Raw genomic sequence first — 18762 nt, forward strand, 5'->3', positions numbered from 1 at the left:
CCCAGGGGTGGGGGAGGGTGAGCAAGCTGAGTTGTGGCATTTAGTCTCTGACTGGGCTAAACCAGGACAGTTGAGATAAGAACAATTTAATAACAATTTAAAATTAAAAGTAATAATGATAAAATAATAATACATGATGTGCTGGGTTTAAGTGATGGGAGCTGGGAGGGAGCTGTGAAAATGACCCCTATAAGTAGCTGTGAAAAGCTTCCCCCCTCCGCTCCAAAACCGGTCAGACTGGCCTCTGACCAGGTGAGGCCCCCCCATCCCCTCAGGCCAGGGCTGAGCCGATCAGTGCCTCTGCGAATGCCCTATTTAAGATGGGGACAAAGGAGCCCGAACTGAGGCTGGACCTACACTGAAGAGAGCGGGGAGGTAGGGGCTGGCCCCCCGGCCTCCAGGGCAGGCAGCTGCCTGCACTGGGACACCGCTACCAAGATTCGTTGGGCCCAGCATGACTGCAGCAGAGAGAGGACTAAGACCTGAGAGAAATGGCCATGCTGCCACAAAGGTCAGTGAAGATGGAGAGGGAGGAGGTGTGCCAGAGCTGAGATTCCGTGGAGATTAACAATGGAGCAGAGACCCACCCGCAGCTCTTGGAGAACCCCACACTGGAGCAGAGATGCCTGTGTCTGAAGGGAGTTGTAGAGAATGGTCTCCATGAGCTGCTGGAGGCTGACGACAAGGCAGAGAGGTGTCTGAAGCCCATGGAGAACCCCATGCCAGAGCGGGTGGCAGCTCTCTAAGAAGCCGTGACTCTGTGGGGAAGAAGCCTGTGTCGGAGCCATGTGATGGGTAAGGATTGCATCCTGCAGGAAGGACTCACATTGGAGAAGTCTGTGGACTGTCCCGTGAGGAGGGGATCCACTGGAACAGAGGAAAAAGAGTGCAAGGAGTCCTCCTCCTTTAAGAAAGGAGCAGCAGAAACAATTTGTGACCAACTGACCTGCAACCCCCCATTCCCCATCCCCCTGCGCTGCTGGGGAAAAAGGGAGGGGTGAGGGGATGGTGTTTTTAAGATCTGGCTTTGTTTCTTGTTATCCTCTCTGAATGAACTGTTAATGAATTAAATTGATTTGTCCCCAAGCCAAGTCTGTTTTGCCCGGGGCCTGTAGTTGGTGGGTAATCCCTCCCTGTTCTTATCTCGCCCCTCAGGCCTTTGTTACCTTTTTCTCCTCTCCACCCCACTGAGGGGGAGGAGTGAGTGAGTGACCTCGTGGTGGCTTAGCTGTCAGCTGGGCTAAACCACGACAATTAATATATCTATATATTGATAATAATATATGCAAAGAAGTGATGCACAGTGTAATTGTTCACCACTCGGTGACCAACTCCTGTCCTGGCAAACGATCCCGAAACCGATAAGTCCCGACATTGCAATCCTCAATGAGCGAGAGGCCCAAAAAGAGACCAAGAGAGAGAGAGAGAGAGCACTCCCAGAGAGACCAAGAGAGCCTCTCGGAAGAACAGGAGAGTTTCTTTCCAGTCAATCCTCATTTATATACTGGGCATGACATTGCGCGATATGGAATATTCCATTGCCCAGTTTGGCCCTCAATCCTAAATCTAAATTCAAATTATAACAGGAGTTGTGGGACCTTTGTCCCGGCCATGCTCCCCCCTATCCTGTTGTGCTCCTGCACACTGGCAAGAACACGGCAGCTGAAAAGTCCTTGAGGCCTCAGTGCCAACTATAAACATCAGTGTGCTATCAACATTCTTCTCATAACGAGTTCCAGACTAAAACCAAAACATGGAGCTCTTCCAGCTGCTAAAAAGAACTAACTCTGTCCCAGTCAAAATCAGGACACCTTGACTCTATGCAAGCACTGTCCAGCAATGGCCAAAATATTAGCGAGTTATCAACACCGTTTTAGCCACAAATCCAAAACACAGCACCCTATGGACCTGTATGAAGAAACTTAACTCCATCCCAGCCAGATAATACAGTGACACTCATGGGGGTGTCCTGGTTTTAGCTGGGACAGAGTTAGCTCTTCTTTTTAGCAGCTAGAAGAGCTCCCTGTTTTGGTTTTACTCAGAGGCTCGCTCTGAGAAGAATGTTGATAGCGAGCTGGTGTTTGTGGTTGGAAGTGAAACTCCAAGGACTTTTCAGTGTGCCGTGTTCTGGCTGGAGTGCAGAAGCACGGTGGGATAAGGGGGGAGCATAGCCGGGACAAGGGGGCCATGATTCCCCTTGTGATTTGTGGTGGAACTTAAGATTGAGGGCCAAACTGGCCAATTAGTATTCCATATCATGCAGCGTCATGCCCAGTATAAAAGTGAGGGACAGCCGGAAAGAAGGGCTTTTAGTGCTTTTGCTCTTTTGCCGCTTCTGCTCTTTTGTGCTTTTGCTCTATTGCCTTTATTTTCCCTCTCTCTTCCAGTACTCCCACTCTCAGAGTACTATCTCTCTTTCTGCCCCTCTCTATTTCGGGGCCTCGCGTTCGTCTGGGATTGCAGCTTTGGGACGAGACGGGCTGCGGATAAGAGGGGGTGGTGAGCATCTACACTGTGTATTAAATCATCTGTATTAAATTGTTTTTATCTCAACCCACGGGTTTCCCGTTTCTCCTTTAATTCTCTCCCTCATCCCTGGGGCTGGGGGAGGGTGAGTGAGCGACTGTGTAGGGTTTGGTTGCCGGAGTAGCCTAACCCATGACAGGGGGCTATGGAGGGGGAAGACCAGGAGGAGGGAGGTAACTTGCCCAGGTTCATGCAGTAGTTTATTGATAGCTAAGTTTACAATCTGTATCCTTTGATACCCTGATACCCAGCTCTGCTTACTACCCATCAGTCTGTCTGACCTTGTTCTCATATCTAATCTGGGCCCTCAGGCAATGTTCTTCTTCTGTGTTTTGTATAATTGCAGCTTGTTTTATCCGGTTTGAATTTGAAGATTATAGTCAATTGCAGTTTCATCTGTTTCTAAAACTGGTAAAGATCTTTATGTTATCTTTACACATCATGTGGTAAACTGTTTTATTCTTTATAGAGAATGGCAAGCTTCTCATACTAGATTTTATTTGTTTAGGGAGAAACTCATTCGCCTTCAGCATGAGAACAAGATGTTAAAGCTGAACCAAGAAGGTTCTGACAATGAAAAGATTGCCTTGATGCAGAACTTGCTCAATGGTACAAATTTACGGAAGAATGAATTGGAGACAGAGATCAGGTAAGGAAGTATTGTTCTCTATTCCAGTGACTTTCCTAACAATGCCGTACACTTCTGTCTTAGTAGACTGTTGTCAGGGCCAAGTTCCTTATGTAAAAAAATGTGATTAGCCCTATCAAAAAGTATCTCAACCAGTCTGTGAGTCTACTCAGTCATTCAATGCTGTTCCAGTATCTGGAGCCTGCAGTGTGGGCTGAAGAGTTCTATAATAGATTGCAATTGGAACGATGCAAAGGCTCACAAAAAGGAACCATGTATTACTTCAGCTTCTCCTTCTGTAAAGCAAGTGTGACAAAAAGAATCCCTTATGTTCCCTACTACCCATTCATTACCTGTACATTTTCCATCTTCCCTTGCTTCCTATTTTGTTCTTAAAAGTATGTTCACAGGTGTTAGAGCTGCTGTCAAGATGATCTAGATTTTGTAAAACTGTTTCATGGAAGTTTAGGGTGATAAAAACTTTTCCATGATTTTATGTACTGAATTTTCTCTTACTGTAGTATGCAGTAGGTTTTAGCTGTCTTGCTTCATCCACAGAATACTGTGATCAGTGAGGACAAAGTCAGCAGAAAGAATCTTAGACCAGTCACAGCCAGTTCCAGTTGGCTCTGCATCAGACTCACTGCAGGCCAAAGCTGAACCAGTCAGCGAAGTTGGTGGTACCTCTGAGAAAACGTATTTAAAAAAGGGCAAAAATGCTGGACATGCAGAGGAAGAGAGAAAAAAGAGTGAGAAACAGCAGTGCAAACACCAAGGTCAGAGAAGGAGGAGGTGCTCCAGGCATCAGAGCAGAGATTCCCCTGCGGCCCATGGAGGACCTCATGCTGGAGCAATTGGATATTTCCTGAAGGAATTGCAGCCTGTGGAGAACCCATGCTGGAGCAGGTTTTTCCTGAAGGACTGCAGCCTGTAGAGGGACTCACACTTGGAGCAGGGAAAAAGTGTCAGGAGGAAGAAGGAGTAGAGAAGAACTGTTATGGACTGACTGCATCCCTGCATTCCTCATGTCTCCTGTGCTACGAGTCCTTCAGGAAATATCTACCTGCTCTGGCATGGGGTCCTCCTTGGCCTGCAGTGTGGATATCTGCTCTGGCATGGTCCTCTCCACAGGCTGCAAGGAATACCTGGCCCACTGTGGTCCTTTCCACTAGCTGCAGGAGAATATCTGCTCCGACACCTGGAGCACCTCCTCTCCCTCCTTCATCTCCGACCTTGGTGTCTGCAGGGTTATTTCTCACACTTTTTTCCTCACTCCTCACTCCCAGGCAGTGTTTTTCCCTTTCTTAAATATATTTTCTCAGAGGTGCCACCAGCTTCTCTGATTTGCTCAGCTTCGGCCAGTGATGGGTGCATTGGAGAGCCAGCTGGAACTGACTGTGTCTGGCACAGGACAGCCCCTGGCTTCTTCTCACAGATGCCACCCCTGCAGCCCCCCTCCTCCCACTACCAAAACTTTGTCACATAAACCCAATGAAATTTTGAATAAAGAAATAGTGGTGTATCTCTTGCATAGATGTCCTGATAATGCTGGACATTTAACATCTACTTAACATCTTGGATTTCACCATGTTGTAATTAATTATTTCTGAAAAGTAAAGTTTTATCTATTTCCTAGGCTGGTAAATCAGAGACTGCTAAAAGTACAGTCTCAGGTTGAAGAACTACAGAAGTCTTTGCAGAAGCAAAGTTCAAAAGCTGAAGATGTAAGTAGAAATGTATGTAAAACTTGTGTTCAAGTAATTGTTATTATCCTACCTTTCAGCTTTACATAATATCTCCTGCTTGTTACATCATGCAGAAATGATGTAGATGGAGATTTCTGGTAGCTTTCCATATGTGCTGTTATGGTCTTGCATTTAAACTGTATTTTTCTCAATGAGAAATGTAAAATGAAATGTTTGTCCAGAATAAAAAAAAAACTTATTATGTAGAAAAGAAATTAAATATTGTTTTCCCTTTAATGTGTCCATTCCAGTAGTAAATTCAGCATTATTTAAAAATCTGTAATTAGAATAGAGACATTTATAAGAAATTAAGGATACACTGATTTTTCATTTCTTAGTAAAATATCCCAAGGTATTTTTGTTGAACTGTTCTTCATGGTAGCAAATACCTTTCTTGCCAGAGGAAACCCAATAACTGCTGATATAAACGTGTATTTCTAATGCAAGATGTCATGCAAGTCAAAACTAAAAAAGTCAAATGGGTAATCCTTTAACACAGTGCAATATTTTCTATTTCTGTATACCTAGATACTGTACATTTTAATATTTAAAATAAAGACATTGTCACAGGGTTAGTGTGGGAACACAAATTCTTATCTTCCACTGAAAATTTTATTTGCCACCTCCCTTATTTGAGAGTAGAAGCTATAGAATTGTTCTGCAGTGATTTCCTATTTAGAAAAATGCTCTTAAGAAATAACTTATAATTAATTTTAAAATGGGTCTATACTATTATGTCATTCTATGATATTCTTTGCTTTCTTAGTTACAGGTCAAAACCAAATTTTTCAGGGTGAATTAAATCTGGATATACTCCTTGCATGTTTTGTGGCAAACAGACTCAACCATTTAATAGTGTCCAGTTGAGTGGAACTCTTATTACTAACGCTATCGCTATCATTTTAATATAGGAGGTCTCAAAAAGCCCAACTCAATTGATATTGATTCTGTTACGCACGTATAAAGGACTGAGAAATCTTAGGGCTTCCTCAGCAGTGCAACAACCTAAGTAATTCAGTCAGCTAAGTCTCCACCTTTCTCATGCTCTCATAAACATTCCTTCCTTGTTAGCCCAGTGAGATCAGAGGATTGATATTTTGGCATTGACATGAAGAATAACACTTTACTGACACGCTGTTAGTCTCTCAGAAAAAGGATCTTTGTTGCTCTCAGCTCCACTCTGGCAAGAAGAGTTGTGGGAGCTGAAGGCAAATCATGGTCCCACTGAAAATCAAGAGGAAAACCTCTGTTTACTTCAGTGGAGTCAGGATTTCACCCTGTTTTGTCAAGGAATGCATTTAAATATGCTTGAAATTAAGGATTAGTGAATAGAGACAGAGGAGTTGTTAGCAGTTCCATTTCACAAGTTTGATTGTAATATTGCTAAATTTAACATTCTCCTGAAAACTTCTGATGATATTTCTTAAAATGCACCTAGCCTATTATATTTATGTACCAGAAAATGAAACTTCACTTTTACAGTTTAGGAACCCAGAGAAAGCATTTATTGATGATGGGCCATTTTTTTTTCTCATGAGTTTTTTTGTTTTCAGCAGTTGACATATAAAGCTTTGTTTTGTGATTTACTTTTTGAGCAATGTGTTTATGAAAGCTATTCTTAGATGTGGAGAGTATTGTAAATAATTTCAGTCTGATTAAATATACCTTTATTTCTTGTAATTTTAAATCTGGCTCTGTTTGAGGCTTTGGTTTAGACAGTGATTTAAGATATGTCTACAGTGCACTTAAAAGACTGACTACAGCGCATGTAGGTATAATCTGAGCTGGTTTGGGTTCTGCTAGTAGCAAAACCATGCCAGCACAGCTTTTCACATGAAACTGTACAGCCTGCTGTGGGTACCAGGCAGAGCTGAAGCTCATGATACACCAACTGCATTCCTAGCTTCAGTATAAATTTGACCACACCAGCAGTGATATATGGACACTACCCCCATGGACCTATCTTGGATTCTGAATATTTGCCTACATGTACTCTTAAATAAGCAGAAAAAGAAATGTAGAATCACAAAATACTTTAAATTGGAAGGTACCTTTAGGGATCTGGATGTCTGGTCCATCTTCCTACTCAAAGTAGGGGCCAACCTGTTAAATCTGTTAGGGGAAATCAGGCCAGATCCATCAGTCCGAGAGAGATGAGGCTGCCACAAGCTCCATGTCTCCAGGTCCAACCAATAGCAAGGCTGAAGATGTATTCCCAGTAAGCATATGCATACAGAGCACACATGTATACCACATATGCACATATATACATGGCTGGCCACACAGATCACAGACAGACACACAGAGCACTCACATGAACACAGACAGCACCAATGGCCTCATCCTGCTCCCCTTTCTGGCTGAGCAGGATAGAGGTCCACTAGTGCAAATATATGTATATATGTATAATGTGGATGCCTTCAGCAGCAGGGCTCAGACACTCAGTCTGATCAGTAGCTGGCCCCTGGATCTCAGTCCTAGTTACTGGCATCCAGACATAAGAGCCCTTGAGGCTGCATGCCCACTCCAGTTGCTGGTGCAGTGGCCAGGACTCCTCTGGTCCCCTGATAGCCAGTCTCACCTTTAGAGACACGCACATGCATTCCTGACTCCCAGGTCACTTCACCTACAGGCTGGCTAGTCCAGCTTGATATTCACTAGCAATCGCACACTCACTCACACAACCACCATACTTGTTCCTGTTGCTGACACTATGGGCACACAGGTGCTTTGGCCTCTCGTCCCACTCCAATGGTTGGCACTTGATTTCACTCACTCTGGTCTCTCTAGTTGCTGGCACCCAGGCACACAAGCCCCTGTGACCTGTGGTCTGACTCCAGTCACTGGCACTCAGATCCCCATACACACACATGCACACACACACAGAGAATAGAGTTCCTCATCCAGGGAAAGAGTTAGAAATGGAATTTAATAAGATAACACAGACTGCATTGATCAGGTATAGGACATGGCCGGACAAGTGTACTGACCAGCCACTGCTTACATGCGACTGGCCCATTTTATCTCCGTACCCTCTATTTTCCCACATTTGTTCCTCCCCAAATCACCTAAATCCCTTCCTTTTCCTGCCTTTGGTTCCTCCCCTAAACATCCCATAATAAGTCCTGTGCAATCCCAAAATGTTTTTCCCCATGATGTGTCCTATACTCCTAGGCAGCAACCTCCCCCTCAGTCCAAAAGGTGCTCCAGCATTGACTTATCTTGATGGATTCCACACCTGGACCATGGGGCTGATGCTCTCCTGAGACAGCCCTGGGAGAGGCCAACAGGGTGTCCCTTCTTCTGAGTGTGTAATTTATTATTATATTTCTTAGAAAAACTGGAAAAGGAAAAAAAGCAAAGGGCCAAAACCTGCAGATCCATAGCTACTGTAAAGTTCAGTAGGTCTGTTTGAACTCAGTGGAGTCACTGAGTTATGTTACCTCCTTGGTCACTTGGGTTATTTTACCTCCTACCCTCTTTATTCATAGTATAAAAGACAATCTAACTTTGAACTAATCAAACAGCACAACTCAGGAATGTGATTAAAAATGATATTTTGAAGTGTTTAAACTCCAGCTAAATTTTTTTCTTAGATTGCATACAAATTGTCTGCATTGGTTTTGTGTTTAAACTTTTCTTGAAAGAACATGAAAAGGAAGAGCAATGAAGTAATTTTCTTGGTGATTTTATTTTATATTGTGATAGCACTTTGGAGCATCAGCCACAGACTAGGACTCCACTATAATGGGTACTGGACAAATGCAAACCAAAAAGACAGTCTCCAAGTTAAATATCCAATATTTAATGTCTTGTATTTAAATCATGTGAAAATAACACCAATTCAGAATATCTCCACCAAAATACATGTATCTCTACATGTTGATTGCAGCCAAACAGACTACATTATTGTCTGCTGCTTTGCTACTGTTATAGTTTAGGCTGAGTAGGCAGCTAAGCCCCACAAAGCCGCTCGCTTACTCTCCCTGCAGTGGGATGGGGTAGAGAATTGAAAGGGTAAAAATGAGAAAACTCGTGGGTTGAGATAAAGACAGTTTAATAGATAAGACAAAAGCTGCAGACTCAAGCAAAGCAAAACAAGCAGGAGCAGGGAAGTGATTGTCCCCCTATACTCAGCACTGGTGAGGCCACACCTGGAGTACTGTGTCCAGTTTTGGGCCCCTCACTTCAAGAAGGACATTGAGGTGCTGGAGCAGGTTCAGAGAAGAGCAACAAAACTAGTGAAGGGCTTAGAGAACTTGTCCTATGAGGAGTGGCTGAGGGAGCTGGGACTGTTTAGTCTGGAGAAGAGGAGGCTCAGGGGGGACCTTATCGCTCTCTACAATTACCTGAAAGGAAGTTGTAGGGAGATGGGGGTCGGTCTTTTCTCCCACGTTAGGAATGACAGGATGAGAGGGAATGGCCTCAAGTTGCGCCAGGGGAAATTTAGGTTAGATATCAGGAAGAATTTCTTTACAGAGAGGGTTGTGAAGTATTGGAACAGGCTGCCCAGGGAGGTGATGGAGTCCCCATCCCTGGAGGTGTTTAAAAACCGTGTAGATTTGGTGTTGAGCAACATGGTTTAGGGACCCTGACAGTGCAGGGTGAATGGTTGGACTCGATGATCTTGAAGGTCTCTTCCAACCAGACGATTCTATGATTCTATGATTCATTCACTACTTCCCACCAGCAGGCAGGTGTTCAGCCATCTCTAGGAAAGCAGGGCTCCATCACACGTAACGGTTACTTGGAAAGACAGATGTCATAACTCCAAACGTCCCCCCCCTTTCCTTCTTCTTCCCCCAGCTTTATATGCTGAGCATGACATCATATGGTCTGGAATCCCTGGATGTGTTTAAGAATAGGGTGGATGATCTACTTAGGGATATGGTTTAATGGGGATTAGGGACGGTTGGACTCGATGATCTCTAAGGTCTTTTCCAACCTAGAAATCTATGAATCTATGAATATCCCTTTGGTCAGTTGGGGTCAGCTGTCCCAGCTGTGTCCCCTCCCAACATCTTGTGCATCCCCAGCCTACTCATTGGTGGGGTGCTGTGAGAAGCAGAGAAGGCCTTGACTCTGTGTAAGCACTGCTCAGCAGTAGCTAAAACATCCCCGTGTTATCAACACTGTTTCCAGCACAAATCCAAAACATAGCCCCATGTTGCTGTATGTCGCTGTTGAGACGGACACGACATACACAGGTTCAAGCAGTGTTGATTTATTATATAATTAATTCATCCCTCCTTGCAAGTTCCAGCACGCCTTTATACTAATTCTAGCAGTGCACACGACATAAGCAATTAGGTGGTTGGTTAACTACAGCTGTTCACGCGCCTTAGCCTAATACATGATTGGTGATCACGCACTCTACATAACTTAAGCCAAATTCATTACATCACACAATTAGTGCAAAAACACAGTCCAGTCTCTTATCATACAGTTCCTCTTTATCTTACGGCTCCCTGGCTCTCCCAGGCACCTGCAAGTTGTTTTCCACTTCTGTTCAGGGAGTTTTCAGATCTGCAGGGGTACACAGCAATTTCTTCAAGGCCAGTTTCTTCATCTTCTGTCCTGGGATCCGCGGACCAGCCGTAGTTCCCACAGCCCCATACCAGCTACTATGGAAAAAATTAACTCTATCCCAGCCCAAACCAATACAGCTACTAATGGGACTTCAATGTTAAAATTACTTTTCATAACAGCAACTGCTTTCCTTTGAAATTCTGGTTTAAGTATGATGTTTACATATATGTGAAAGTGGAAAAGCATTCATATACTTGAACACACTATGGATAATTTTTACTAGCTTTCCTAAACTCTCCAGAAAATGTGACAGGATGAAACTGTTAATGAGAAAAGAGAAGTAAGAAAAATGTGCATGTCTGGAAAAAATGCATAGCTTTAAGCTTTTCTGTTCATGAGTTACTAAATAGTTTATGCTGGTTTTGCTTTATGCTAATACATCATCTCTGTTTCCTGGCATGGGTTTCTGCTCAAGGCTATTGTGAGTATGGCTTTTTGTTTACTTAACACTACTTTTACTTTATAGACATTTATGGTTTTGATTTTAAAAGATGCTTACTTTATATAAAGTGAGTTTATGATTAAACTAAAATTTATGTTGAAGCTCACCACCACCACCTGCCAAAAGCTTATTCAAATGTGACTTAGCCAGAAATCAGAACACCATAAGTTGTATTATATTTACATATTTGTAGGCAAAGAAATATATGAAAATAGAGAAAAGTAGAACAACTAAGGACAAAATTTCTGCTGTGCTCTGGTCAGTGGCGCTGTACTCCATCTAATTTTTTGGGGGACAGAATTTTACATTGAGTCTTTATGTGAATTTGCTTTGATGCATTGGACAGCTCTTCAAGCAAATTTTCCACTATCTAATTTTAAATAAATTTGTTGAGTTTAATCTACAAAAGTACAGAATCACAAAGCAATGAAAACAACTGAAATACAACTTTGTCATTAATGGATCTCTCCTATGTTGATCGAATTCCAAGAAAATACTTGTGAAGTTATAAGGCATTCTGATTTTGGGAAAGTCCACAGCGATCAAGGAAAGGACAACTACTACAGAAAACTACTATACAATTATGATCTAAAAACGAGTGAAATTAAATGTCTGTGTTCTGATTATAATTGTGGCATTATATTTTTAATATAACTGAAACGATATTAAGCACCATAACGTATTAAAATAACTGACACATTTAACTTCCTATTTTAGTTGCTGCTGTGATAGTTTGATGTGGGGGGAGTGTTCTGGTGGCAGGGGAGGGGATTTGCTCCCTGTGCCACCAGATCTGAGTCCCATCCCCCTCGGGGGGTTGAGCCAAATTGGCGCCTCTGCGAATTGCCCTATTTAAGTTGAGACAAAGGGACGGGAAAAGGTCTTTTGCCCAGGAACAAGGAGAGGGGAGGAGGGCGCTGCCCTCGCTCCCGGCTCCCGGCTCCCGGCCGGGCGGCCGCTCGGGCCCAGGCCGCCGCCACGTGCTCAAGATGGCGCCGGGGGAGCCGCATGGGGGACTCGGGAAGCACCTCGCTCCCGGGGTGCCCACCGGGCCGAGCTCCCCCAGAGAGGATTAAGATCTAAGAGAAAACAACCACAACGACCAGGTCAGGCAAGATGGAGCAGGAGGAGGTGTATTGGAGCTGAGGTTTCCCTTGCAATCGGTGTGAAGATGGCAGGCGGCCCCCCTGCAGCCAGGGTGTACTCGGCGGAGCAGCGACCCACTCGTGGCCCGTGGAGAAACCCACGTCGGGAAAGAGATGCCTGAGCCCAGGAGAGGTTGTGGAGCAGGGGATGCACAACGAGGTACTGTTAATAATGGGCATGGAATGCACGACGAGGTCGTGGAGGCATCTGGAGTCCGTGGGACGGCCCACGCCGACGCGAGTGGCAGCAGCTCCCTAAGAGGCCGAGACTGGTAAAGCCTGAACTGGTGCAATCCATGGGGAAGGATTGCAATCCTGCGGGCAGGACTTACACTGGAAAAGTTTGGGGACTTTTTTCCTCGTGAGTAGGGGATCCACCGAAGCAAGGGAAAAATGGTGTAAAGACTCCTCCTCCTTTAAGAAAGGAGCGGCAGTTAACAACATGGATGAACTGACCTGCACTCCCCCATTCCCTGTCCCCCTGTGCCGCCGGGGGGGAGGTAGAGCCAGGAACGGAAGGAAATAGGGGGTGGGGAGGTGTTGTTTTAAGATCTGGCCTTGTTTTCTCTTTCTCCTCTCAAGTAGCCGGTTTCATTCCCTTGTGTCTCTTGTTAAGTAACTGTTAATAAATTGTTTTGTTTTAAGAAGAAAGCCTGAGTCATGTTTTGCCCGGGACCATGGTTGGTGGGTGCTCCCTCTCTGTTCTTGTCTCAACCCTCAGTCGAAAAACCACAACACTGCTTCTGCACAAGAAACTTGAAGAGCATCTGTAAGTAATAAAACTTTCCATATTTTGCTTGCCATATGAAATGATCTGCTTTCCATATGCTTAGCAGATGCTTAGCCATTAACAGCAGTGGGAAGGTAGTAGTGCATTTGGAAGATATATAAAGAAGAGAAATGCAGATAGCTCAGGAATATGTAGAGAATCTGTTATTGAGGAATTATTTTAATTTCTTATGGAAAATCTTTCCCAAATTAAAAGGAGTTATGAAAGAGCCACCATTTTCTGGTGGCTTGAAAACTTATTTAAAATTGTATAATGCTTCAGTTAAGAGGAATCATTAATTTTGTTCCGAGGAAAACATTAAAAACAATATATACATATATATATATAAACAATATATACATTTTTACAATTTAGTATATATTATGGACTGAAAGATACATTTTAATGAGTGTGATCTTTCTATTCTACTATTTCTGTGCTGCTCTTAATTTTACATTTTTTTAACTGCAAGTTTTACTTAAAGAATTGTTTACTTGTTAACTGGCTTACTAGAAAGTATAGTCTCTCTGTAACTTTGGGGGGAGATAAGGCATTCTTCCCAAACCTTGCCATAGCTATTGATATTATACACTTCAAATGTGCTTTGTACAATTTATTGTAAATTCTAAAGTAAGTACATTTCATGGTTTAGCCCAGCAAGCAACTAAAGGCCTCACAGCCACTCGCTCACCCTCCCCCACTCCCGGGTAATGGGCAGGAGAATTAAAGGGGAAAAGGGAAGGAGACTCATGGGTTGAGATAAGAACAATTTAATAATAATATAAAATTAAAAGCAATAATAATATATGAATATATATGTATAATAATATATACAAACAAGTGATGCACAGTATAATTGCTCACCACTTGGTGACCAACACCTGTCCTGTCCTGGCAAAATGATCCTGAAACAGATAAGTCCCGACACCACAATCCTGGAAGAGCAAAAGGCCCGAAAAGAGAGAGAGTGCTCTAAGAGATTGAGAGTCTGAGAGACAGAGAGCTCGGAAGAAATTTCCCAGAAGAGCCAGAGTTTCTTCCTGGCCAACCTCATCTATATACTAGACGTGATGTTGCATGATATGGAATACTCCATTGGCCAATTTGGCCCTCAATCCTAAGTCTAAATTCAAATCATAAGGGGAGTCGTGGACCCTCTGTCCTGGCCATGCTCCCCCCATCCTGTTGTGCTTCTGCACACTGGCAAGAACGCGGCAGCTGAAAAGTCCTTGAGGCCTCAGTGCCAACTATAAACATCAGTGCGCTGTCAGCGTTCTTCTCAGAGCAAGTCTCAGACTAAAACCAAAACACAGAGCTCTTCCAGCTGCTAAAAAGAACTGTCCCAGTCAAAACCAAGATAGTATCCACCCCTTATTCCATACCATGCACATCATGCTCAAAGTCTCACATATGTACATAGATACCATTCCCTTAGTCTATGGGTCATCCCTACAAAATGTCTGTTGAGTTCATTTAGTCCATAGCTCTGGGCTCCATCTGTCATGGCAGTCTCTCAGGGCAGGAGGGATGATGCAGAGTTCGCTCAGTCGGTAGAACGAATGACATGTAGTCTCTGTTGCATGCAGCATCCGGAGCTCATAGCTGGTGTATCCAGCGCAGTCCATGTCCACAGTCTGCAGGTTGAAGATGTCGATCTTGAGGCAGTTGCTGGGTGTCAGTTGTTGGAATCAGTTCTGGTTCCGTCAAAGTTCATTCTTCATTAACCTGGATGATTCTTAATATAATGACATTAGTACAATGTGACAACCATAGCAATGACGGTATGCAGGGACAGGATTATTCAGCAATTTATATCACACAATTCAATTCACTGGCTATTTTCACCCAACATCAAATCCCCTTGAGGCACACATCGGACATCCCCTTCCTCCTGCATCACCCACCAAGTGCACCCAGGTCCTTGAGCAAAAGCAATCCCACGAATGGGTTTACCTTTACCCGAGGCAGGAATAACCCAAACTGTCTTCCCGAGTATATTCCTCATGTGCACTACAGGGACTTTATCTCCTTCTATAGTACGTAAAAGTCCTGATTGGGCAGGACCAGCTCGATTGGCAGATCCTCTAGTGTTGACTAACCAGGTGGCTTTTGCTAAATGTGTATCCCAATGTTTGAAGGTTCCACCACCCATTGCTTTCAGTGTTGTTTTTAGCAATCCGTTATATTGTTCCATCTTTACCAAAGCTGGTGTGTGGTAGGGGATGTGATATACCCACTCGATGCCATGTTCTTTGGCCCAAGTATCTGTAAGATTGTTTTGGAAATAAGTCTCCTTGTCTGACTCAATTCTTTCTGGGGTGCCATGCCACCACAAGACTTGCTTTTCAAGGCCCGGGATAGTGTTCTGAGTGGTGGCATGTGGTACGGCATATGTTTCCAGCCACCTGGAGGTTGCTTCCACCATTGTGAGCACATAGCGTCTGCCATGGCAGGTTTGTGGGAGCATGATATAATCAATTTGCCAAGCCTCCTCATATTTATATTTTAACCAATGTGCTCCATACCAAAGAGGTTTTAACTGCTTGGCTTGCTTGATTGCAGCACGTGTTTCACATTCATGGATCACCTCTGCAATAGTGTCCATACTTAAGTGGACCCCTTGATCATGAGCCCATCTCTATGGTGCAGCCAGCCCAGAACCGGCAATCAAGGTGCCAGGAGCAGCTGTGCTTCAGTACCAATCACTTCAGAAGCAGCTCGGACTCCTTTATATGCTGCCAAGATCTCTTTTTCAGTTGGAGTATTGTTGGCTTTGGATCCTCTATATCCCCGGTTCCAAAACCCGAGGGGTCGACCTCGAGTCTCCCCTGGTGCTTTTTGCCAGAGACTCCAGGTAGGACTGTTCTCCCTAGCTGCAGTGTAGAGCACATTTTTAACATCTTGTCCTGTCCGGACTGGTCCCAGGGCTACTGCATGAACTATTTCTTGTTTAATTTGCTCAAATGCTTGTTGTTGCTCAGGGCCCCATATAAAATCGTTCTTTTTCTGGGTCACTTGATAGCGAGGGCTCTCAATCTGGCTGTAATCTGGAATATGCATTCGCCAGAAACCCACAATGCCTAAGAAAGCTTGTGCTTCCTTTTTGTTAGTTGGTGGAGACAGAGTTGTTATTTTATTCATCACATCCATTGGGATCTGAGGATGTCTCTCTTGCCTTTTTATTTGTCACGTTAAGAGATCCAAAGACCGGTCTACCAGCGCCCCAAACTAGCGTGGGACTCAACACCAATAGACGAGGAGATAATTCTGGCTAGTATACTGGTCTCCCCAAATGCCACGAGACCCTTGAGCCCGACTCCCCTTGCCTTCCCTTGGCAGCCACAGTTAGTTGGAGGGTGTTCGCCCACCTATAGGTCAACAGCAGTAGTACTATGGCCTAGACTCCTTATAATAATTCAAAAGTTATCGGAAAACGTGTATATAATTTATTTGTGACAGAATGTAGATTCATAAATAGCCGGTGATAGTGACTGACTACAAAAACAACTTTGATTTATAAAGTTAGAACTGATCAGTGATAATTCTAAATAGCTAGCAAGGTGTTAGTAAGTAAATGCGCATAACACAGAGCTCTTACCCAATAGGCGTCCCTATGGGGGGGATCAGCCCGTCGACTGATCCCAGACGTTCCGATGGGGATCTTTTCCCTAACATCCCCTTTGTCTTTTGCCATTTTATACTATTTCACTTCTTTTAGGTGGAGCTTGAGTGACTCTAGTCATATATAGCTTTTGGGATGGAGGTGTGTTTTGGTATTATAATGATATTATAATGAGCAAAGTTCACCCAAGGCCTAGCCATTTGGTGACTTGTTAAATATTAACAGGCCCAAATGGCCTAGGTGTATGTTCGACTAGGTTCACCATTGTTGAGGCAAGTGCTGCGATTCATCTTCCTTGACAGTTGTCAGATCGCCCTGCCATCCATCCTTTGATCCCTGAATGTAGGGACGAGCCATGATACCTCCGTACCACTCTGCTCCCCACTTCAAGGATATTGCACGTTCTGTTCGGCTAGGGCAGGCCTTGGCCATGTCAACTGCATTGTGTTCCTGGGAGCAACAGCCGCGTCTTGCCTCAAACTACCTTTAATATTGCAACTTTTGAGTTGAACTTTGCAAAACAGTATTTTTCCGTTTTCCCAATTTGGGTTAATTTCCCACATTATTCCTAAAAACTGAATCTCCCATGCAGGTCCCTTGACCTTACTTTGTTTTATGGAAAAAACAGCTTTCAGAAGGATTTGGATTATTTTCTCCCCTTTCTCAAAAACTACTTCTGCTGTATTGTCCCATAAAATGATGTCATCAGTGTATTGCGGGTGTTCCAGAGCTTCACTCTATTCCAGTGTAGTCTGGAAATCCAAAACACAGAGCTCTTCTAGCTGATAAAAAGAAAACATAACTTTGTCCCAGTCAAAACCAGGACAGTATAGAATTCTAGGCTGAGAATGGAGCTGTTTGGTTTTATAACTCTGCATATATGGTAATGCTTTTTAGTATATTTTATAAACTTTAAAATATACATTGACCCACTTCTCATTTCTTTTCATGCCTCACAGCCAGGTCAACTATACTCCCAGAAATATATCATACTCTGAGGATTTGGGATTTTTTATCACTTAATGTTCATTCAAGAGGATAAGAGTATTGGAAGAATAATATGTGCGTTTATGGTTTGTAACAGTGAGAAGCTCCATGAAGCTAACAATGAGCTACAGAAGAAATGAGCTATTATTGAGGATTTGGAACAAAGATGTAATAACAGTTGTGAGTTTTCTGATATGCGCTCCATTTCTTTTAACAGCAAAATGTTTTGCATGCAGGGAATGATCTTTAATTAACATTTCATTTAATATCTATAAAAGCTGTAAGAAAAACAAAATGTGTATTTCAAGTGTTAGTGGTATGTGTGGTGTTAGTTACTCTGAAAGCTGTAATGACCAAAAACATGCTACTAATTCTTGAGATGTAGCAGATCACATTTTAGAGCCCATTGTGGCAAAGAATGATCATCTGTCATTTAAACTCAGTTGTTCAGAACTGTTGTTTTCTGAAAATAGTATTATGTCTTCTGATATATTATGTTTAAAAGTCCTTGTTGCCATCTCCATGTTATTTTAACTCCCAATATATGTTACATCAATATGTTTTCAGATTACATAGTGGAATTGTGCTATAACTTGAGAAAGTTTTTGGACAGTGGTGAATGAGAATGTAGCTTTTGGGCCATTTTGATCATACCATAGCAAGATCTCAGCACTCAATTGTAAATGACTGAAAGGTGCATCACTGATGGCTACCAGCATTTGCTTTTTATACTGAGTAGTCTTGATAAATAATACATTGTCTCTTACTTTTGCCAAGTAGCAATGTCAGCTTCTTTTGGAAGCACCAAAGCAATTCTATTCATTAAATGGTCTGGGAAGACTGAAATATAATTTCGGTATTCATTAGAAGAATCATGGAATCATTTAGGTTGGAAAAGACCCTTAAGATCACTGAGTCCTAACACTACCAAGTACACCACTAAACCGTGTCCCTAAGCATCAGGTCTACACGTCTTTTAAATGGTTTCAGGAATGGTGACTCAACCACTTCCCTGGACAGCCTGTTCCAATGCTGGACTGTCGGGGAAGTTTCCTGGCTGCTATATGGGAAGCACCTGTGCCTTGTTGAGACAGGTGCTGTGAGTCACGGTGGTCAGCTGGAGACCACGTGACCTATGGGAGGTTTAAAGATGGGGCACTCCCAAGAGGGAGTGGGGTATTTCCCTCCTAGAGTGTGGAGTGGTAGCAGCCCCTGGAGAGTGGTGTTTTGTAGCTCTCTGCTAGAAGTCTTTGATTGTGGTATAGACCTTTGAAGTGAAACAAACCTTCTGATATACGAGGGGAATCAC

General features: G+C 43.4%; 1 pseudogene; it reads left to right on the top strand.

Moving 5' to 3' along the window:
- Positions 1 to 18762, top strand: part of LOC147526237 (protein Hook homolog 3-like) — an 83787-nt pseudogene that overhangs the window by 47918 nt on the left and 17107 nt on the right.

Source organism: Tauraco erythrolophus, chromosome W (assembly GCF_009769465.1).
Source record: "Tauraco erythrolophus isolate bTauEry1 chromosome W, bTauEry1.pri, whole genome shotgun sequence".
In the NCBI taxonomy this organism is placed as follows: domain Eukaryota; kingdom Metazoa; phylum Chordata; class Aves; order Musophagiformes; family Musophagidae; genus Tauraco; species Tauraco erythrolophus.